Raw genomic sequence first — 24,675 nt, forward strand, 5'->3', positions numbered from 1 at the left:
GTGGACGGCCGTTTTATTACAGACGTAAACTTCTCTGACTATACATTAGTAAGGAAAAGGCTGAACAGATTATGGGAGATACATTCTCCGTAGTATTCAATTCTTATGAAGACCTTGAATCTCCATCTAGTTGGGGAACTGTCCCTTGATATGTTGCCAAGACAAAACTACAAATTGTAGAAATCGTTCAATAAGCTTTCGTTTCTATAAGGAAAAAAAAGTATATATTTGCATTATGGTGGGGAGAAAGGAGGACCTATTATAATATTGTTTAATCTGAGGAATAGGGGAGGGGCAATTTTTTATTGTTGCAAACTCTTCATTGTTTGCATGTTACATGTGTTATTTTTGCAAATTAAAAATAATATATTTCAAACAAACAAGAGGTAGCTAAAATGTATCCTTCGGTGTACTGTTCAAATCCCATTTCTTTCCTTTCTGATAATCAGTTGACAGCTGCTCCTCCCTCTAGAAATGGCCTGTCCCTACCCACCTCCAATATGGGTGCTCGCTTTGGAATGTGAAATGCAGGGTGGCTTACTGGTTAGGAACCCAGACTGTCACCAGATGGACTGAATTCAAATCTCACTGCTACCTTTTCCAGCTGTGTGGTTTTGGGCAAGTTGTTTAATTTCTCTGTGCCTAAGTGTTACTACCTGTAAAATGAGAATGATAAAATTAATACCTATATTACAAATTTATTGTAAGGCTTACATTAGATAAGTTAATACTTTCAAAGTTCTTAGATCAATGCCTGCATACAGTAAGGTGGTATGAGTGCCTGTTAAACAAAATAAATAAATATTCAAGCCATCTTAAGATTCCGTATTTCATGCTTCAGGAAAATGCATACCTTTTAATCCTGACTAGGGTTTTGGTCCAAATCCAAGCCATACTTCCTTTCTCCATCTCCCTTCCATGCCCTTTCTCCAAACTGAATCATTATGAACAACTAATAGGGTCACGTGGGTGGATGAGCTCAGGGGCAGGGTTTCATAGAGGAAATGGCAGGAACAGAAGTCAAGGGAACCCAAATTCAGGATACTGCGGTGTGAAGGACTGAGAGACAGTGGGCACGTTCTTTATCTTCTCCAGGGTCCAGGCTTTTCAGCAAAATGAAGAGGGCTGGTGACAGGCTCACTAAGTCTTTTCCGGGTCAGAAATGTCAGGACTAACAGTACCTTAAGTCAAAAGTCTGTAATACTGAGTTTCACGTAAAAATCTTAAATGCAAAACAAAACCGCATATATTGCTCACATAAAAATAAAGGACAAAATATACAAAGACACAAGCTAACTTACCTCTGAGGATGAGGGTGTGAGACGTGGTGGGAAAAGGGTTTCGACGGTTTTATTGCTTAGGGAGGAAGGGGGAGGTAGAGAGCGCTGATGCAAAGGTGATAAAATGTCAGCACAGGATAAATCTGTTGTATTATTTTCTGTGCGTAGCTTTGAAATATTTCATAATGAAAAATGTTTACAAAGGGCAGAGATGTATTAGGCTCTTGATGGTTAGGTTCCTTGAGCAGAAGAAATGCCGCACGAAAGAAATGAGAGTCAGAGTGGTAGAAAAAAGCAGAAACAGAGATGGAGAAACCGCAGGGAACCCTCTTTGAGAGACACCTTCCGCCTTGGGCCCAACAACCCAAGGGTCTCGGGCCCAAACCCGACCGCTTCGCCGCCCCGCAGGCGCTCCCCGGCCCGGGCCGGCGCCTCCCTCTGGCCTCGGCGCCTCAGCGGCCCTGGCTCGGGAGCCGCCCCCGATGCGCCGGTGCGCCCGGCCCGCTCGGGTTCCAGACGCCACCCATGCCCAAGACTCACCGAGGGCCTGGCAGTGCCCACACCCGGCCACTTCGGCGGGGCAGGGCGTCCTCTGCAGAGACGCGACGGGCGATGGCGCAGACGGCCTCGGGATCCGAGAACCAGCTGCGGAGCGGCTGGAGGGAGGTGTGGGGGCCGCAGGCTGCAGCGCAGAGGAGGGGCAGGAGGGGCCGTCCCGGGAGCCGATTGGCCGCCGCGGGGCGGGGGCGGAGCTTGTCCGGTCGCCCCCGGACGGCAGAGGCCGCGCTTTGTGCCAGTTTCTGCCCCGAGATGCGGCCCCAACCGCGGGAGGGAGGCCTCGACGCCCGCCATGGGAGTGCAGTAGGACTATTTGTTAAAAAGTAAATTGGTGAGACTATTTATTAATAAGGGTGCGGTTGATAAATAATGACAGACTTTTATATAAAATAATCTATAACTGGTTCCAAGGATGGGTTAAATCGGTATATATTTGCCAACAGTTACTCTCTCAGGCTCACTCTCTCTCTATATTAATATGCGTATGTGTGTACACACACAGTGTATTTATATATTATTTTTAAATAAACATTTAATGTAGTAAAATAGTTTGCATTTTTGTACCAAAACCTTTAAAAATGTTTTTATATACTTATATAAACACAAAAATTATGTGGAAGATAAACTACTAGAATCAGTTACTTCAAACAGGAAAGTGGATTACTTTTAGGTAATTTTTCTTCATATACCTCTTAACATGTTAATTAATAGTTATTATTTTGTAATAAAGATAAATTTAATCAACTATAAAACGAGATAAAATATCCTTGCGGAAACAGTTGGTAGTGACTTCTCTACAAATATGATTTCTCCCGTGTGAAGGTTTTTTGAACTTTGTTTCTACTTCTGATTCATTTTAATTAAGAGTGGGATACGACACTTGACTTCACAGCCAGAACCTGGCTTTATGCCTGACCAGGTCCTGCCTTGAATCTCATCTGCTCATCTAGCGTGGTGAGCTCCACTATGGAACCTGGGGTGCGGGGTGGGGAAAACGATTGTCCCTTTCCGTGGCTGGCCCCGGGGGCCGGAAGGAGATCTACGCGGCCCTGCAGATTCTCCACTTTCCTCACCCCTCACTGCCCTGGCCCCTGTTTGTCCGGTACCTCAGGAGATGTCCTCAGACCAAACGGTCCTCAGGAATAGACCATTTTAAAGTTTTCTCCCCTACTACAAACAGTGCCAAGACTAGACCTTCCGGGGCAAGATGGATTCAGTGGCAACGGGGATAGAGTGCGACATCTTGTATTACTGAAAGGTTTCATCACAGCTCCCCAAGCTAAAGGAAACATAGGTCAATAACTGTGTTTTATTCTTCTTTTGATTCCTCATTTCACCTAAGTCATAAACAGGTGATCCCTAATGTCCACTGGATGGTGGATGGATAGATGGATGGATGGATGGATGGATGGACAAGATAGATGAATATGAGGGTAAGAGAGGAAGTCCGTGGGATCATTGCTCGACAAAACAAACAGCAGCTTGAGTAGAAAACTGATCAGATTACAAATTTCCTGTGGTATAAGTTTTTTCCTCTCCTTCATGCTCTTTTCTTTTAGTCTTCTCCCTCACCTCTTAACCCTTTTGTTTACTTTCTACATCTCCCAATACTTTCCTCAAAATTTGAGCTGGTTCTACTTTCTCTTTCTTGGTTTCAAACACTACAATACTAGCTCAATTTTAAATCCTATATCCTTTCTTATTTTTACTGCCCCTTGAGAATTTCTTTGTTTTTCTTTCCAGTTTTCTGCCCAGAGTAGCTCTGAGTAATGAAGACTGCCATGAAATCCTGAGAACACAGAAATAACTTTTGAGACATTATGTTCTGTAAGTACTCAGCAACATGAGAATGAATGAACAATTTACTAAAAATCCATACTAAAAGTATTATGCAGTTTATAAAAAATGGGCTCAACTCATACCTTCAGGAATGTTCTCAATATATATTTTCAGTGAAAAAAAATTTATGATCCTACTTTTGCAGGGAAAAATGATATATGTTTATGTTTATCTAAGCATAGTAAAAATAAGGACATATTTGGGTACTTCAGGAAGTAGGAAAGGGTTGACCAGTAATTTGTTTCTTTAGACACTTTGTATTAAAAATGCTATTAATTTAAATTTAAAATTAAAATAATTTAAAATTTAAATAAAAATTAATTTAAATTTAAAAATTTAAATTAAAAATTTAAAATGTATTAAAAATTAAAAATTCAAAAGTAGCATTTTGAAATTTAAAATTAGACTATTCAGTAATACTATTCTTAGGTATATACCTAATAGAAATGCATACACATGATCACCAAAAGACATGTGTTAGAATCTTCAAAGCAGCACCATCCATAATAGTCTAATACTGGAAACTCCCCAAATACTACCATCCCTGCTTTCTCAGCCCTAGTGCAACCCTTCTGTATCAGCTGGGTACCATCAACAATAGAATATTTAAATAAATTGTGGTATATTCACAATGAAATATTGTACAGCAATGGGAATGAAAGATTTGCATTATATACAGTATGGCTGAATCTCACCAATATACTGTAGAGTGAACTGAGCCAGAAGCAAAGGAGTACATACTGCATGATCATATTTACACACTAATATTTGATATTAAACTCAGAATATTTACCCTTGGGCAAGGTATTAACTGGAAAAGGGCACAAGGAGGACCTCTGGGTTATTGGTAATGTTCACTTAAATGAATTTAGGATCTGGTCCAAGGATGTGTTCAGTTTGAAAAATTCATCAAGCTGTACATTTATAATATACTAATATATAAGCACACATACAAATATCATACTTTAAAATAAGGTATTAAAATAGTATTTTAGTTCTAGAAATATAGTTGATTAAGTACCCTGAATCATACTGCGGATGCAAACAATATATATATACAAAATATCATAAATTCATCAATGGAATAATATGAAAGTAACGAGTCTGCAAAGTTAAAGCAAACTAATATTGAAGGGAAGCACTGATGGAAGCAAGTACAAAAGCTGGCTTTCACCATGGTGCTTCTACAAAACTGTGGAGAATGCATGGGGAGCGAATCTATGGTTTCCAGACTAGGAGTTTAAGACAAGGCTCACATTAATTATATAATTTAAAAGGACACTCCTGCATAATGCTCAGACACCAAAGGGGTATTCCTAAAGGGTAAAAGTAAATAAGAAATACACTGCACAACACAGAAGAAATCAATGCACTTTGCCTGTCTTAACCCTGCTGGAGGGTGAAGGGGAAAAACATCTCTGAGAATGAGTAACCAAAGGAACAACCAAATCAGTTCCCCACATAGGTTTGCAACATAAATCCGTGCTACCTCTGTGGATTGAGAAACCCTAAGCAAATAATTCAAAGTGGTCCGAGTTTGGTAGTTTTCCAGTTTAAATAAGCACATGTAGACCTTTTCTGAAGAAACGGAACTTTAATGCATCTAGAAAGAATTTCTACAGAAAAACAAAAATCCACACAAAAGGAGCAGCTCATACTAATAATTTTAAAAATCATGTAACATTCAAGGAAATAAAACATCACGAATAAAAGCCATCACAAACAAAAGACATCAGAAACAGGCAGAATTCAGATATTAGAATTACTAGGCATAGAATATAAAGTAACCACATCTAATACATTTGAAAAATAAAAGAGAAGCTTAGAAACTAGAACAGAAAATATTTATATTTATAAAACAAATCAAGTAGAACTAGAAATGAAAAATACAATAGTTGAAATAAGATGGTTCAAAATAAAAATTTATTAAAGAGACTAAATAGAAGATTAAACAAAGTTCAAGAAAGAATTAATGAACTGGATCTGGAGCAGAAAAAAATTATTCATAATTCAGCCTAAAAGCCAAAAGAGATGGCAAATATAAAAGAGAATAGAAGATTTTGAGAGCATAGTAAGAAGATCTAACATACATCTGATTTGAGCTCCAAATGGATATAACGGAAAATTATAGAAGAGTTTATTGAAAGAAATAATTACTATGAATTTTCCAGAGATTTTGAAAGATACCAATCCTCAGATCCACGAAGCCTAGCAAATCCAAGCAAGATAAATAAAAGAAATATTCATCTAAATATATTATAGTGAACAAAAGAACAGAGGACACTAAAGGGGAAAAAAATTAAAAGTAGTCCAATGGGGAAAAAAGAACAGATCACTTACAAATAACTGATGATTCAATTTCCCACTGCCTTCTTGGCAGAAAAAAAAAAAAAAAAAAGACAGCAAAATAATATTCTCAACATATAGTGAGAAAATAATCAATCTAGAATTTTATATCCAGAAAACCACCTTATATTACAAAACTCTTATGAAATGTCATTTTCAGACGAACAGATACTCAGAATTTATTATCTAAAGACCTGCATAAAAAGAAATTCTAAAGGATGTATCTCAGAAAGAAGGAAAATGATCTTAGATACATAATCTGAGATGTAAGACAGAATGGTAAGAGACTTTTAATTCTGGCATTGAGAGAATCTTTTTGGAACAACTTCCCACTAAAAACAGTAATAATATATAGGAAACAACTGAAGACTTTGAAGAGCAAACAACATAAGCAGGACTTGAGGAACTACAATCCTTGATGGACAGAAAACACAGAACGTGAGTTCCACATTCACTATGGCTTTTTCATTTTGGACATTTTCCATTTCACACTGCAGGATAACTGAGGCCAAACAGAAAGTGTTACTCTTACTAGTTCAAGACTGCCAAGCCATTTGGAAATCAAAGGGTAAAGTTTCAAACATGAAGAAACCTCAGAAAAGTGAATCTAAAAATCTATGCACAAATTCCCCTTAAGTTATTGGCTGACTCCTAACCTATGCATGCACAGAGACAGACCCCAAGAAAATGTGCAGAAATGTGTCCAAAAATATAAACAACTGAACTGTCATTTCAGTAGCTATACTTTTCCGGGAATAAAGCAGTAAAGTCCAAGCCCCAAAGAAAAAAGTTTCTTGTAAGCACACTGTGATTTCAGTTGATAACAGAAGAAAATTCATGGCATACGGAGAAGAACCACACCTTAGGAGTAAGGACTATGTTCTTGGAGAAGGAGCAAACCTTAAATGAACTAGTCCTAACAAAGCCTAAAACAACTAACATTTGATAGTATGAAAGTAATCTTCTGGTACTTTATCTGCTTATTCCCCTCCAAAATCCTTTTGAAAAACAATAATGTCAACCGGAATATTCATAATTTTTCATCCACAATATCCTGCATTCAACTAAAAATTAAGGAGGAGGCTCAGAAACAGAATATGTTGCCAAAAACTCAAGAGAACCAACAGATAACAGAAACAGACTCACAGGTGGTTTACATATTTGAGTTCTTAGACTGGTAACTTAAAACAACTGTGACTAATATGCTCAAAAATAACAGAAACAAGGCTGCAGAACTTCAGCATAGAACTAAAACTCATAAAAGAGTAAAATGGATATTTGAGACATAAAAAATAATCATTGAAATTACTAATCTAATAGATGACTGTAATAGCACATTAGACAAAAAAGAACAAAGAAATGGTGAAATATAACAAAGGTCAGTAGAAAGTATCCATAATATTAATAACATAAGAGGGAAGAAAGGATGATGCACAAAGAGAGTAAAGGATATAGAAAGTATAATATTAAAAGAATTATGAGACATGGTGACAAGTTATAACATATGTGTAATCAGAGTCCCAGAAGGAGAAGAAAAAGAGAATGAAACACAAGCAACATGTTAATAACTAATAGATGAAAATTACCCCAAAAGAGATGACAAATATCAAACCATAAAATGAAGAAACTTTACATTCCCCAAGCAGAATAAATACAAAGAAAACTACTCTCTGGCACATCATAACCAAACTGCTGAAAATCAAATTCATAGAGAAAATCTTAGCAGCTAAAGGATACTTTCCATTTAAATAAACAAAAATATAGCTGACTTTTTGAAAGGACCATGAAAACAAGGACACAATGGCATTCCTAGAGAGAGAGAAAGAAGAAGAAAATCTGCCAACCTCAAATTCTTTGTGCAAGAAAAATATCCTTCAAAGTTAAAGGGAAAATAAAGATAATTTTAGATATACCAGAGCTGAGAGAAGTTGTTGCCAGCAGAATATAGTGTAAGAACTACTTAAAGGAATTTTTCATGATTAGGGAAAACTATTCCACATAGGAACACAGTACTATAGGAAGAATACTAAAAAGAGTAAATAAATAGGTAAATATAAATGAATATTTACTGCTTAAATCAACAAATATAATGTCTTGTGTAATATAAAAGCATATGAAAAACAAAACATACAACAATGGCACAGCTATTAAGATTGTGTTAATGGAGATAAACTGTTTTAAAGTTTTGTATTATTTGAGAATAGGTAAAAGTAGCAATTTAAGGTAGACTGTAATAAGTCAACAGGTAAATTTTAACATCTGTAGTAACCATTAAAGAATAATAAAATTTTGTAATTCAAAAGATAATATAGAAGAAATAACATAAAATGTTTGATTCAAAAGAAAGCAAGAAAAAAGAAATAAAAGAATAAGAACAGGTAGAACAGAGAAAACAGTGTGCAACTTGGTCAACTTAAACCCAATTGTTATAGACTGCATGTTTGTGTCCCTCCAAAATTCCTTTGGTGAAACCCTAACTCACAATGGAATGGCATTAGAAAGTGGGCCTTTGAAAGGTAATTAGGTTTAGATGAGGTCATGAGTATGCAGCACCCAGGATGGTATTAGTGTCCTTATGAGAAAAATTAAAGCTCCCCCTTTTGGCCATGTGAAGACATAGTGAGAAGGTAGCTGTCTACAAGCCAGTAAGCCAGCCCTCACCAGACATGGAATCTGCTGGGACCTGTTTCTTGGACCTCCTAACCTCCAGAACTGTGAGAAATAAATGTTTGCTGTTTCATGTACCCAGTCTGGCATTTGTGTTATAGCAGCCCAAACTGAGTAAGATACCAACTATATCAATAATTATATTAAATGTAAATAATTAAAAATCCAATTACAAGACAAAGTTTGTTTAAAAGAGAAATACTTTAAATATGGATATACAGAGATTGAAAGTAAAAGGATGGAAAAAGATACACCATGCAAATACTAACCAAAATAAAGCTAGTGTGGCTATATTAACAACTATATTACTCCAAGACATGTTATTAAAGATAAAAAAGACATTTCATAATGATAAAAAGATCAAATCAATAGAGCATGGGGCAATATAACAATCTTCAATTTGTATCCTTAATAACATAACTTTAAAATTCATGAAAAGTGGACAGTAATAAAAAAAGTAATAGATCCGTAATTATAGTTGATGGTTTAAAACATTTTTGTCAATAATTTGGTAAGTGCATAAAGATCAGTAAGGATACACATTATTTGAAAAGCATAGTTAACAAATTTGACCCTTTTAACATATATGGTACATATATGCTCACCAACAACAGAGTATACATGATTTCAAGCCCATGTCAAACATTTTTCAAACAGACCATATGTTGGGTATAAAGCAAAAAACTGAAAAAACTCAAAAACATACAGATCATAATGGAATTAAACTCGACATCAATCAATAACTTATTAGAAAATTCTCATGTTTGGAAATTACAGAATATACTTTTAAACAACCCATAGGTCAAAGAAGAGATCACAATGGATATTAAAAAATAATTTTTATTAAATGATAATTAAAATCCAATGTATGAAAATTTGTGGTATACAGCAAAATCAATTACTTGGAGAAAATTGTAGCTCTAAATGCATATATTAGTAAAAGAGAAAAGGCTGAAAGTAAACTAGGCTTCTATCTCAAGATATGAAAAAAAAAGAACAACAAATTAAAGCCAAAGAAAGTAAATGAAAGGATATAATAAACATATAAGCAGAAATCAAATTAAAAAAAATCAGAAATTAAATAAAACCAAAAGTTGATTTTAATGAACCAAAGGAAGACTTATCAATAAAGAGAGAAAGGGAAAATACATTATGGATATTAGAAATAAAAAGGGGATATTACATTACAGTCCCAAAAGACATTAAAAAGATAAAAAAAGTGATATAACGAATCCATATGCCAATAAATCTGAAAAATTCAGATGAATTTTCAAATTTCTTAAAAACACAATTTATCCAAAATTACATAAGAAGAAATAGAAAATGTAAAGATAATAATTCTATCCATTAAGGAAATTTAATTCAAAATCAAAAACATTCCCAGAAAAGAACTTTAGACCCAGAAGGATTTTTGTGGTGAATTTTCCTAAACATTTGAGAAACATACAATACCAATATCATACAACTTCTTCCACAGAATAGTAAAATAAGGAACCCTTCCCAACTCATTTTATTATACCTGGCATAACTTTGATACCAAAATCTGATAAGTACATTACAAGAACAAAAACCTAGAGGCTAATACCATTCAATGAACATAGATTCAAAAACCCTAAACAAAATATAGCAAATCAAATTCAATAATATATAAAAAGAATAAAGAATCTAAAACAGATTCACATATGTACAGTTACCTGATTTATAATAAAGTAACTAATGCAATCCAATGGGGTCAAGAGGCCTTTTCAGTAGGTAGTTCTTGACTGATTAGATATCTGTATGAAAAAAATAAGCCCTGACCCATGCCTCTTGTCATACAGAAAAAATAATTTGAGATAAATTATAAACCTAAATGTGCATGATGAAACAATTAAGTAGAGGGTAATTTTTTGTAACCTAGGGGTAGGCAAAATTCTCTTAAATAGGACTCAAGTGCTAATCATAAATGTTTGGATTTATTAACACAAGTATTATTAAAATTAAGAAGTTCTTTTTATTAAAAAAAATCATTACCAAAGTGAAAAGGCAAACCAGAGACTGGAAGCAGATATTTGTATTAATAACTCATTAACACAACAAAAAATGCATATGCATATTCAGATTATTAAAAACTTTCACAAAATTAATTTAAAAAGAAACCATCCCATCCGCTCAAATGGACAAAACAAGAGGAGACACTTCATCAAAGATGATATTCAAATGGCCAATAAGTATACAAAATGATGGTTAATATGATTAGCCATCAAAGGAATTCAAATTAAAACCATAAGAAACCTATGTCCATTCTGGATGGCTAAAATTAACTGTGATGACAATATCAAATGATGACAAGGATCTAGAACTGCTGGAACTTGTATGTATTTCTGATGGGAGGGTAAACTGATATAGTCATTGTGCAAAACTGGCATTTCCTATTCAGGCTGACTAGGTATATATTCAATAGAAATGAGTGACTATGTCTACCAAAAGATATGTTTTTCAAATCAGCTTTATTTGTAATAGCCAAAAAACTAAACTCAATTGTCCATCAACAGTAGAATGGACAAATTGTGATGTACTTATACAATATAATACTATAGAGAAAAGAAAAAAGAATGAAGTACTGCTATATGCCACCATATGGATGAATTTCACAGACCTAGTGTTGCATAAAACAAACCAAACACAAAAGACTACCTATTTATGAATCAATTTATGTAAAGATAAAGATTGGATCAATATATGATGACAGAGATCTGAACAGTGGTTATCTGTGAGAGTAAAGTATATATTCTATATACTGACCTAAACTATATATTAAATACACATGCACATATTTAATGTACATATTTGTGAATTTATATATGTAAGTTATACATCAACTTTTCATAAAAAGGAAACTGTAAGCAAATATATTAGTAAATATGTTGGAAAATCAAACACTGATGTTATTAAATAATAATAAAAATCATTTGATATTTGGAGGTGAGAGTTAGACATAAAGTCCTGAGAATCCATGTTATTTAACTTGAGTATGCTACATAAAGTGTGTTATAAAACTAAGTATGTTAAAAACTAGGAATTCTATGAGTTAAATGTGCTATGAAATTAAAATATTCCTAAAGCATAAGACCTAAAACATGTAACTTCCAAATAAAAAAAAAGAAAAAAATTGAGAAAACAAAGAAAAAAGGAAAAAGAAGAGGGGGAAGAATGAAAGAGGCAAAAAAGTTAGGAAAAATAAAAAGCAGATAATAAGGTGACAAAATAAATTTAATTGCATCACTAATCACAATAAACATAAAAAGACTATATTACTCAATGACAAGTTATAAATTGTCAAATTTTTTTAAATCTAGGATTTTTAAAAATCCAGATAAGTTTACTACATATATACTTAAAACAGATTCAGAAGATTTAAAGCCAAAGGATAAAAGAGATAAATGAAAAAAACACCAATCAAAGAAACCTTGATTTGATATTTGAACAAATTACAATTTTAAGGCAATAAACATGAATAGATACCCATGATGTAGGATCCCTACATTAAGATAAAATGTTTAATTTACCACAATTTACTAATAACATATCCTCAGAATATATAAAGCAAAAATATGTAGATCTACAATGAGAAATTGCCAAACCTAGCATTATAGTGAGATATTTTAATATACCTATTTCTGTAATTGGTAATTCAAGCAGACAAAAATTGGTCAAGATATATAAGATTGGAGCATATAATGGACACACTTATTTTAAAGATACACATAGAACATTATGTAATTAAAAACTACACATTCTTTTCAAGCACACAAAGAAAACTAACCAGGTTCAATAAATTGAAAGGAACTGGTATCATACATTCTTTGACTATAAGTTAGGCAACGTTTATTATGAGATGATAAAACAAACTTCATATGAACTGGAAATTAAAATGTGCATTTCTAAAAAATTCATGACTCAAAGTACTATAATGGAAATTATAAAGACTTAAAGCTACATGATCAAAAAATTCATACCAAAACTTGTGAGATATAGCCAAAAAGCAGTGAAAGAAATTTATAGCTTAAAAATCTTACATAAGAAGAAAAGCTCAAAATTAATGAGTTAAGCATATCACCTAAGAGCTTAGAAGATAAGTAACAGAAAAATTCAAAGAAAGCAGGAAGAAGTAATAAAATAAGGAAAAATTAGTGAGAAAAAGACATAACATTTTTTTCCATCAGTGTGTGAAAGAGCTAATAAAGTAGACCAAGTTTCAGCAAAATTAAAACCAAAGAGAAAGAAAATATACACATAACAGTAATGAAAAGAGGATCATATTAATAGGTTGGAAAGATTTAAACAGATAATGAAAGGATATTATAAACAAGTTTATTTTATTAATTTTGAATACATATATTGATATATATGTAGTTGACTCTTGAACAACACAGACTTGAACTGCGTGGGTCCACTTACATGAGTCTTTTCTTCCACCTCTGCCACCCCTGAGACAAAAAGACCAACCCCTCCCCTTCCTCTTCATCCTCAGGCTACTCAATGTGCAGACAACAAGGATGAAGATCTTTATGATGATCCACTTCCATTTAATGAATAGTAAACACATTTTCTCTTTCTTATGATTGTCTTAATGACATTTTATATTTTCTAGCTTACTTTATTGTAAGCATATGGCACATAATACATATAACACACGAAATATGTGTTATTTTACTATGTTACCAGTAAGACTTCTGGTCAACAGTAGGCTACTAGTAGTTAATTTTGGGAAGTCAGAAGTTGTAAGTGAATTTTAGACTATGCAGGGAGGTTGGTGTCCTGACCCTCACATTGTTCAAGAGCCAACTGTATTTTTATATATTGAATAAACACATACATATAGGAATATATAAGAATACATATGAAATGCTTAAATATCTTGGAAAACACAATCTTCCAAAACTGATAAGAAAAACCTAAACAATCTTATAATCATTAAAGTAATTGAACCAACAAGTTTAAAACCTCTGACAAAGTAAACTCCAAACCCAGATGGTTTTGCAAGTGATTCGAGGAAATATTTAAGAGCCAGATAATCCCAATCTTGCACAATAGAAATCCCAATAGAAAAAGAGAGAATACTACCCATATTATTTTGTGATGATACCAATACCAGATAAGGATAGTACAGAAAGGTTAATAGCATGCCAATCTCAACTCACACATATAGATGTAAATATCTAATGTTTACCTTTGTATCTCTGTCTACATACAAAAGTTATGACATATTTACCAGGAAGGGTTTATTCCAGGAATACAAAATTGGTTTAATATCAGAAATTCAATAGTATACCATGCTAATATATTTAAAGGAAAAAGAATTATATGATATTCTCAGTAGCTACAGAAGAAACATTTGATAAAACATCCACTCAAAATAAAAATGTTCACCAAAAAGAAGAATTGAACTTCCTTATCATGGGGAAGGCATTTACAAAATTACTCTAGCAAATACCATGTTGAAAGTTGATATGGTGAAATATTTCTCTTTATTATATTAAGGACGAAACAAGATGCCCTTCACTACTTTTATTCAACACTGTAGTAGAGCTCCTAGCCATTGCAGTAAGAAAGAAAAAAAAAAATTAAAGGTATAAAAATTGGAAAAGAAAACAGAGTTGTCATTATTTTCAGATGATATGACTGTCTATGCAATGAGTCTGAAAGAATCTACAGGTAAATTTATAATAAGTAATTTTATCAAGTTTGATTGATATATAATTAATATATAAAAAGCAATTGGATTTTTTATATGTCAGCAACAATAAACTACAAAATAACTTTTATAAAAGAAAACATTTATGAGAGCAGTAAAAATAATGTATTTAGAAATAAATTTAACAAAAAAGGAGCAAAAAAGAAAAAAATAGTACAAAACATTAAAGATGATCTAAATAAATAGCATTATATACCAAGTTCATAGATGGAAAAACTGAATATCTTAACGAGGTCATATCTCCCCAAATTGATTGTGTTCTCCAAGGAGCATATGTTGGAAACTTAATCACCAAGCAGTGTTAAGAAGTGGGGCCTAATCAGAGGTCATGAGGGCAGAGCGAATGAATTAATGCCATTATTGACAGAGTGGGTTGGTTATAAAAGGGGGAGTTAGGCCGCCTTGTATTCTTTCTCTCTCTCTCTCTCTCTCTCTCTCTCGCCTTCTCTTTGCTTTTCTGCTACAGATGATACAGCAAAAAGGCCCTTGCCAGATGCTGGCCCCTTGATTTTGGACTTCCCAGCCTTTAGAATCATTAGTCAATAAATTCTGTTTATTATAACTTGCCAGTCTCAGATGTTCTATTACAACAGCACAAAATGGACTAAAAGATTGAGTCAATACAATCAATCAAAATCCCAACAGATTTATTTGCTTGTTTGTTTCTTGTTTTGGAGAACTTGACAAGTTTATTTAAATATTTATATATAAGGTCAAAAGTCCAAGAATAGCTAAAACACCATTGAAGAAGAAGAAACAGGAGGGAGAACTTTTCCTATCAGATTTCAAGACTTTTTATAAAACTATAGTAGTTAAAAATTATGTAGTATTGGTGGAGAGTTAGACAAAGACAAACTGAGAGAAGGAGCTTAAAACAAATTATGGACCATATATGGAAAACTTGATTCATACAGATCACTGGTGCTGGGAAAACTACTTATCCATATGGAATAAACAACATAAAAATCAATTTCCAGATGGCTTAAGACTAATTGTCAAATACAAAACCGTAAAAGCTTTTAGAAAACAATATAGTAAAATTATTTATAATCTTGAGGAAATAATTCTCAAACAAGACAAACTATAAAAGGAAGTACTGGTAATTTGAAATCAAAATTCAAAACTTAACGTTCATTGATAGAGACAGAGAAAGAAACTGAGAAAGAAAACCTCAGAAGCAAATTGGAAGCAGATATTTGTGGCACATAAGGTTAACAAGGAATTGATTAGTAACCAGATTACATAAAGAAAGCACTCCAATGAGTCAGTAAGAAAAAGGTAAGCAACCCAATATGAAAATGAATAAAAGCAGGAACCAGAATTTCAGAGAGAAAGCACAATATCTGATCATTAGTTATGGAGAAATGCTAGTTAAAGTCACAGTGGAATGCTATTTGATACCTGCCAGATTGACTAAAAATGAAATTTGACAAGACCAAGTTATGACAAGTATGTGGAGCAACAAGAACTCTCATCCATTGCTGGAGGGAGTGCAAACTGATTTAAAGCTTTGGAAACAGCTTGGAAATGACCTAATAAAGTCAAATATATATAAATTTTATAGCTCAGCAATTCTACTCCTAGCTGTACACTCTAGGGAAACTCCTGCACAGGTGTACTTGAATGGTAGAGGACATTATTCCTTAATATCCCCTGCAGTAGGGAACTTTTAAAATGGCCCCCAATAATCCCTGTTTCCAGGTATTCATGCCCTTGTGTAAACCCCTCCCCTTGAGTGTGGGCTGGACCCAGGGACTCACTTCTAATGAACAGAAGATGGAAAAAATGATGGGATGTCATTTTTGCAATTAGGTTACAAAAAGAATCTGGTTTCTGTCTTTCTTTCTAGAGCCTTCACTCTGGGGAAAGCAAGCTGCCTTGTTGTGACCAGCCTGTATAAGAGGCCCACGTGCAAAGAACTGATGTGTCCAGCCAAAGTCCTGAGGCCAGAAGACCAGCCAGCAGTCATGTGAGTAAGCTTGAAAGGGGTCCCGACGCCTACTCCCGCCCTTGAGATGACTGTGGCTCCAGCCAATATCTTGATTCCTTGATTCCAGCCTGTGAGAAACCCTGAATGAGACTCCCCACCTAAGCCCCTCCTGTATTCCTGATCCAGAAACTGTAAGATAGGAGATGGTAGGATTTGTTTCATTTGGGTTTTTTTGTTTCAAGCTGCTAAGTATTAGAATAATTTGTTACACAGCTGTGGATAATTAATGTATCTCCCAAACTACGAGCAACCCGAATGTCCATCAGCAGTGGCATGGATAAATTATAGCACATTTATACCATAACGTGAAGGAAGCATCAGCAAGGGTGAATCTGAAAAACTTAAGAATATGTACAGGATAACGTCATTGGTATGAAAGTAAAAACTTGAAAAAGCCAACACATATGTATGTTTTTGGAGTACCCACACAAATGTGGTAAAACCATAAAGAAAACAAAGGGAATATTTAAAAGAAAAATCATGACCCGTATCACGTCTCAGGGAGGAGAACGGGCATAATCTTGGACTTGCAGGCTCCTGAGGTGCTGCAAAGCCTGATTCCTTGCCCCACGAGATGGTTCAGACATTCATTTCATTATTGTTCAGACCGCTCTTAGGTGTTTTATATGCTTTTTATTCATAAATCTTCTAACAACAAAAGCAAAGCAAAAAGAAAGCAAAGTACTGAAACACAATCAATCAACAAATCGATAGTTCGGAGTATGACAGACAGGATGGACAGATGGCTGGCTGGTCGGTCGACTAGACACATACATTCCGTCCTTTGTATCTAGTTAGAGCTGCACTTCCAAGTTTTCAGGAGGATCCAACCGGCAAAGATCGTTTTCTCCTAACGCTCCCTTAAGGCCTCTCCTCCCTCGCAGGTTGGGCCATGGCAGACGCCAGCTCGGGATGTTTAACTGGGAACCGATAATCCTGCGCTTGCAGCCTCAGGCCAAACGCATTCCAGACCAACATCCTCCCGAACCCTGGCACCCACAGTCGCCCGCGGCCCTGCCCAGCCCCGCCGCCACCACCCACGCGCAGAGCCGGGGCGCGCAAGACATCGATTCGGGTATAGGAGGACTTCGGGGCTAAGCAGAGACAAGGTGCCCTAAAAGAATTCAGTATCAAGCCCCCAGCAGATGACATAACATCGTCTCCAAGGTTCTCGTGAGCTCAGATCTCAATGGCTCCCCACGGAGCACAGAACAAATCACAGGAAAAAGGGGGTCATCCACCTCCCGACAAGGAGGGGGATAACGATGCGGCAAGAAGGAAACAGAGACCCAGCCAGCCGCAGAGAGAGACCAGAAAACGGACAGAAGCAAAGACTCCTCTGTGGAACGCCTCTGTCACCGTCCAGCACGCGCACAGGCCCCAACCCCCTCCCCACCCCTCCCGGGCACCCACCATCGCGCCCCCTCTCCCCGCCCGACGCTGTCCGCGGGCTGTGGCCTTTGTCGCCGCGGGCCCTTCCCGGCCGGCGCCCAGGCTACACCTCGCTCACCGTTTGCCCCGCTCTTCCCTGTAGAGCGGGCTCGGGGCAGAAAGGACCTGCTGGGAGCGGGCAGCGGTGCTTCCCAAGAGGAAGGAGCTTCTCCGCGGAGAAGGGACTGGGAGGCTGACGCGACGCGGGGGGACGTGGAAAGTCGCGTTGGAGGAGGGGCGCGGGGGCGCCATCCCGGGAGCGGATTGGCCACCGCGGGGAGGGGGCGGGGCTTGGCCGGCCACCCGCATCCCTCAGAGGTCCTGCTGTGTGTCAGTTTCTGGCCCAAGATGCGCCTGAAATCCGGGATGGAGACAATACAGTGGGGCAATTCGTTAAAAAAAAAAAAACCCAAAACAAAAAAACCCTTGAGCCTGTTTATGAACCAGTGGAGGGTTGATAAATAACGATAGATTTTTATATAAGGGACAAATTAAATCTATGGGTCCTAGATATAGTTTTAACTTAACAAATCAAGTTGTGTTAAAATGGAGCGTATGATTAAGAAGACATTCTGCATGTGTTTATATAAGCGGCGGAGCTAAGAGTGAAGAAGTTGGCTGTTGGTTCTTATCTTCACAATTACTGAATTGGTTTAAAATATCACATGCATTGTTTTTGTAAATACGGTGTTAAAAATTTTACTCTCCAATAAATAAGTGGCAGATATTGGGTATAAGGGAGAGAGAGAAAGGTGTAGCTGGTAAAGAGGCTGGACTTTGAAGCCACCACATCCTCTACTTACAAGCTGGGTAGTGTCTTAGTTTGCTATGGCTGCTGTAACAAATCACCACACATGTAGTGCCTGAAAACAACACAAAATTTATAATCTTCCAGCTCTGTAGCTCAGAAGTCTGGCACAGGTCTCACTGAACTATCATCATGTGTACGCAGGACTGTGTTCTTTCTGGAGGATCTAGGGGCCAATCCATTCTCCTTACCTTTTCCAGCTTCCAGAATGCCCTCCCCCCACCCCCAAATTCCCTGGCTTGGGGCCCTTTCCTCCATATCCAAGGCCAGCAATCTTGTGGCTCTGACTTCTGCTTCTGTTGTCACTGCTCCTGCTCTGAGTCTCCCTCCCGCCCCCACCTTTCACTTAGAAGGACCCTTGTGATTACATTGGGCCTATTCAGATGAACTCTCATTTCAAGGTCAGCTGATTAAGCAGCCTTAATTCTATCTGCAACCTTAATTCTCCATTGCCATGGAACATTGTATATTCACAGTTCTGAGAATCAGGATGTGGACATCTTTAGGGGGCCACTTTTCTCCCTATGATAGAGGGTTCATTAACTTCTATCTCAGTGTCCTCCTCTGTTACTCTGGGGATAATGATCATGTCTACAGGATTGCTATATGGAATAAATGAGTTACTGCAGATAAAGCACTTAAAGCAGCGTCTGACACGTGCCAAACCCTATGTGAATATTTGCTATGACCATAGAGATGGATAGATCCTTCCAGACCTCTTCCATGAGTTCAATCACACAATTGCCAGTGACCTCACTCTGGTTTAAATAAGACCTCCCTGCACTGTGGATCCCTTCACCTCTGCTGCTGGTTCTCTCCTCCCTGCAGCAACTTTCTCAAAAGCAAACCCTTCTACTCCCCTTCTGAGCCAGTTTGACCTGTTTTCCTTTTATGCCCTGGATCTAACAGGCCTCCCTCAATTCTAAATCCTGCTTCCCTTTAATGCTCATTTCCCTTAGGTCTTTCTGTTCATCTTCTCTCTTCTGTATTACTCGTCTTCGTCCCTCAGTTAATTTAGTTCTTTTCAGGTAGGAAGCTTAGTAAGCAGAAGATTTTGTCAGCTGACCACTTGCCTTGTCCTCTCACTGCACTTCTAGCCACTGAAAAGTTGCTGCTCTTCAGAGTTGTAACACGCACCGTAATGTGTAAGAAAGGTCATCCTAAGCTCCCAGAGGCTGTCAGTACTAAGCTTGGGGTCTGGTGGGGCACCCCTCTCTCCTCCTTTCCTCCCAGGCTCAGAGCCAGTCCACAAGATGCAAGTCAGAGGAAAAGTGGATGGGGATGGAGGAGCAGAGACGCTGGGGGAGGGGGGCGGGGCAGCCAGTGGGGAAAGGAGGGGAGCAGAGTGGAAAAGCCTGGCCCAGATCCAGGTGGTCTGTACGGCTTGCTGGGTGGAGGAGGTTCCTTCACTGCACTGGCCCTGAGTCCTTCCAGCCCCTGAAACACACACACACAGCACCCAGAGGACTGGCCAGTGACCTCAGCCTCAGGATTTTGTACTCCAAATGCAACTGGCATCTGAATTTCAAGGTCATGCTCCATCTCTACCTGTGCAAATCCCTTCTGCTGCCTTCATTTCAGCGTTCCTTTTTTTTTTTTTTTTTCAACATAAAGGAGGAGATTGGGTGAGATGTTTTAGATATGAAACTCTGTGATCAATAGCACAGGAAAAACAGATGCAACTAAAAATGGTGGGTTAGGCCTGTGTGTTTGGAGAGAGAGTGGGGGCGGGCAGGCATATGTCCTGTCGACTGTCAGATTCTGAGAGGAGGAGGGACCTGGCAAGAGAGAAATGCAGCTGTCTTGGCAGAGAGAACATGAAATGAGAGAATGAGAAAGAGAGACAGCTCAACCTCAAGGAACCCTGGTGTTTTAGAAACACTCAGTCTACAATCCCCAAACACCCACTTGCCTCCACTGGTGCCCCCAGACACCCCATTCCACTGCACAAACACCCAGATGCTGGCTTTTCCTCTCATCATAGTCAGAAGCTACCCCTCTGTGCTGGTAGCTGGGTGCATCCACTTCTAGAAACCTCCCATGTCTGTCCTCTAATCTCAGGCCAGGCATGGCAGGGCTGTTCTGAGGGAGATTAGACTTGCAGGGAGGTGAGAGAGTGCACAGCTTGGAGATTTAAAAAGTAAAGGAGCAAGGGAGAAGGGAGTCATAGTGTCCCTCTGATCTCTTCCTACCATGCTAGATTGGGATGCCAAGGGGTTTGGTGACCTGAAATGCACTTCCTACAATGCTACTATAATAAGGGGGAGGGGGGAGAGATTAGAACACCTTTCTGATTCCCTTCCTCCAGACTTGATTGGTAGCTAGAAAGGGTGAGTGGAGAGGGTTGATGCTGAATTCTAGAACCAGGCCTTGGTGACTTGGTCTGTAGATCTCTCTCAGCTTTAAGACATTTGTAGTCTTGTCTATAGGTTAGGAAATCTAAATGGACCTACTGTTGAAAATATGGCAAGGTAATTTTTCTGGATATGTAGTAAATTTCATAGTGCTTTGCATTTCCCATCCTCTCCCCAGCATCTCGGTCAGGTAGCTAGGATTTGTAATTCCTCATCTCAGGTACTTTGCCAGTGCAGAAAGCCAAGAGTCAGGGCCACTTCATGGGTGTGCGACCACTGCAGTTGCAAAGGGCTTCACACTCAGAAGGGCCCGGGGCTCAGAAGAGACCCACCCTTGGTTTAATGCCTTGCTGTTGCCATCTTGAAATTCTTAGTAAGTTTTGAATAAGAGGCCCCACATTTTCATCTTGCACCCGGCCCCCAAATTACGTAGCCAGTCCTGCAAGGCATCTTGAAAGAGTCAGTTCTCAGAAAAACCCTGAGTCACTGAAAAGGTGTTTAAAGGTGCTTAGACAGTGAGGCGAGGATGAGAGAGCCTTGAAAAACCAGCAAAGCCAAGAGGAGAGAATTCAGAGACAAGGAGTAAGGTCCGTGCACCCCAGGACAGCGATGATGGGGCTGACCTATGCATGCCTTGTCATTGGACCCCAAAGAGCTGGCCAGACTTCAGAGGGGATAGCTGGGACCCTGACAATGACTCTGGCAGAATTTTCTGTTAACTCAGTGGGATAGCATCTCACTTCAGAATTAAGTTGATTTAATAAAAAAAAAAAATCATTTGTTTTACATATATGATATTTTCCACTGAGAAGGATACATACAACATGAGCAAGCGGAAAGATTTTTCCAAATTCACCTATAACAGAGGTCACAAGCCAGCAGCCCAGGCTAGGCTTGGTCCCCAGAGGTGTTTTGGGAGCCTGGATAGTAGTTTGAATCTTTTTATTACTTTCCAACATTAAAGAAATTGGGAGATTTTGCCTAAGGATCCAGACTCCCGGGTTCTCTTGAATAGTTTGAAACTTGAGTGTCAGAGGGCCTGCGTTACGTGGCACAGCAAGCTCAGCTCCCTGTAGAAGAGTGCTGTGTTGGCTGCACTGTCCCCCACTGCCATCATCCCGCACCAGGCCCACTTTGCTTGTTTACATTACTGCCTGACCTCTGTAAGCCCTGGGATTTGTAATCACGTCCTAAATGTTTCCCAACCATCCCTTTCACTGCATAGCATTGCTCTGGGGGGATAAAGCGAAATTCCTGCAGTGTCGCAACTTGAGTTGGGAAAGTGAACACAGAGTCACAAGGAGACCTGATAGGCCTTGAATTCAATAAGGAAACTGAAGAATTGCTCAGGTAAGTGGCTGTCCACACAGGAACATTTCAAATATTCTTACATATGGTGTATTGGGGTTTTCTCCATGCGGTTGGGGTGTATCCAGCTCTCAAGGCATGGTGCTCTTGAACTCGGGAAACCGTGAGTGCTGCTGTTTTCTTTGGTCTCTGTGAAGCCACTGGTGGAGATAAGAAGAGGTTTCTACACTTGAAGGGTTTTGTTCAGACTTTTCCTGGGGTTACTCATCATCTCAGTTCACTATCTCAAGATTGGACGATGTTAGCGAGAATTCTTAGTGTTTTGTAAACTCACTTCTTTCCTTAGCACAATTTCTCAGGGTATGGAGAGGCCATTGGCAGAAAGAGTTGGGGATAGTATTTAAACATCATTCCAAGATGAACCAGATGCTTATTTTTCGCAGAAGCAGAATTTGGAACCAAATAGCCTAGCTTCAAATACACATTCTCATGTAAGACATAGTTTGAAGAGAGCCTATCACCCAGCAAGTGCTTGGGAAATGCTGTGTATTTATGATTAAGTTATATTCACTTTTAGAAGTTTATGGAATAAGGTTGTGTTCCATTCCTACTTTGATTTATGCTATGAAATATTTTTTATGCTCTACTTCTTTCTTTTTTTTTTTTTTTGAGACAGAGTCTCACTCTGTTGCCCGGGCTAGAGTGCCGTGGCGTCAGCCTAGCTCACAGCAACCTCAAACTCTTGGGCTCAAGCAATCCTACTGCCTCAGCTTCCCTAGTAGCTGGGACTGGGACTACAAGCATGTGCCACAATGCCCGGCTATTTTTTTCTATATATTTTTAGTTGTCCGGTTAATTTATTTCTATTTTTTAGTAGAGACAGGAGTCTTGCTCTTGCTCAGGCTGGTCTTGAACTCCTGACCTCAAGCCATCCTCCCGCCTCGGCCTCCCAGAGTGCTAGGATTACAGGCATGAGCCACCGCGCCTGGTCTGACAACATTCTTTAATTTGTGTTTTTTTTGGAGACAGAATCTTACTCTGTCACCCAGGCTAGAGTGCCATGGCATCAGCCTAGCTCACAGCAACCTCAATCTCCTGGGCACAAGCAATCCTCCTGCCTCAGCCTCCAAGTAGGTGGGACTACAGGTGTGCACCATAACGCCCAGCTAATTTTTTCTATTTTTAGTAGAAACAGGGTCTTGCTCTTGCTCAGGCTGATGTCCAACTCCTGACCTCAAGCAGTCCTCCCATGTCGGCCTCCCAGAGTGCTAGGATTACAGGTGAGAGCCACCATGCTCAGCCTAAATTAATAGATATTGACAGAAGGTAATCTATCTTTCTGGTATCTTGGAAATGTCTTCCATTGCCTTCTACCAGATGTAAACATTTATGCCAACCAACACATTTGTGGAAAGATTTCATCTATTCTCTTTCACAGAATTCTCAATATTCCCAGTTTTTACATTATCTAATAAAAAATTTATAAGCTATTTTTCTCCTGGTCACTCAGATATATTGCATCCATGCCCTAACCCTAAACTTGCAGCCTCTCTCTCCCTCTCCTCCACTCCCCTCTTCTCCTCTTCTCTCCTCTCCTTTCTCTCCTCCTCCTCCTTCTCTCTCTCTCTCTCTCTCTCTCTCTCTCAATCACATTTAGGAAATTCAAATAGGGTGGTTTGGAGAAAGGAAAAAATGCCCTAGCATCCTTCCAAGGGAAGAAAAACAATATATTTTAAAGCATAATACAAAATATGCCTTGACAGCTCTGGCTCATCCCTGGTGTACTCTTCTGCCTAGAAGGCAGCAGGTTCTTTTGACATTGATTATAAGAAACCTCCTAGTTTTGGATACTTTAAAATATGGAGAACATCAACTACTATTTTATTTGAAATATATTAGAAATATAGTGGAAAAAGGAGTATGTAAAATGGAACCATAAAGACTCAACACCATACATGTTGTCCAAACTCTAGAGGAGTTTAAAGTGCAGGAATGTTTTTTCCCTTAACCATTTGAGAGTGCATTGCTAAAATAATGTCCCAATCACCCCTGAATTTTAAGGTAATTCTCCTATATAAGCATCACACAACTATCACAATCAGAAAAGCTACCATGGATATATCATTACCATCTAGTTTTCAGACCCTATTTGAATTTTTCCAATTATCCTAATAATGATATTTATAACAATAAGATTTCGTCTAGAGTCACATGCTCCATTTGGTTGTCATGTCTTTTTAGCCTTTGGTTTGGAACAATTCTCCGGTCTCCTTGACTTTTACGACCCTGACAATTTTGAAGACTACAGGCCGGTTATTTTGTACATCCTCAATTTGGATTTTCCTGATGTCTCTTTA

The 24,675-nt window shown here is 38.0% G+C and overlaps 1 protein-coding gene across 1 annotated transcript in view; it reads left to right on the forward strand.

Annotated features, from left to right (window-relative positions):
* TMEM139 (transmembrane protein 139) overlaps nucleotides 1-24,675 on the forward strand; it is a 360,773-nt gene that overhangs the window by 302,211 nt on the left and 33,887 nt on the right. The gene's annotated exons all lie outside the window — the stretch shown is intronic.

The sequence above is a fragment of the Eulemur rufifrons genome, chromosome 29 (assembly GCF_041146395.1).
Source record: "Eulemur rufifrons isolate Redbay chromosome 29, OSU_ERuf_1, whole genome shotgun sequence".
NCBI lineage: Eukaryota > Metazoa > Chordata > Mammalia > Primates > Lemuridae > Eulemur > Eulemur rufifrons.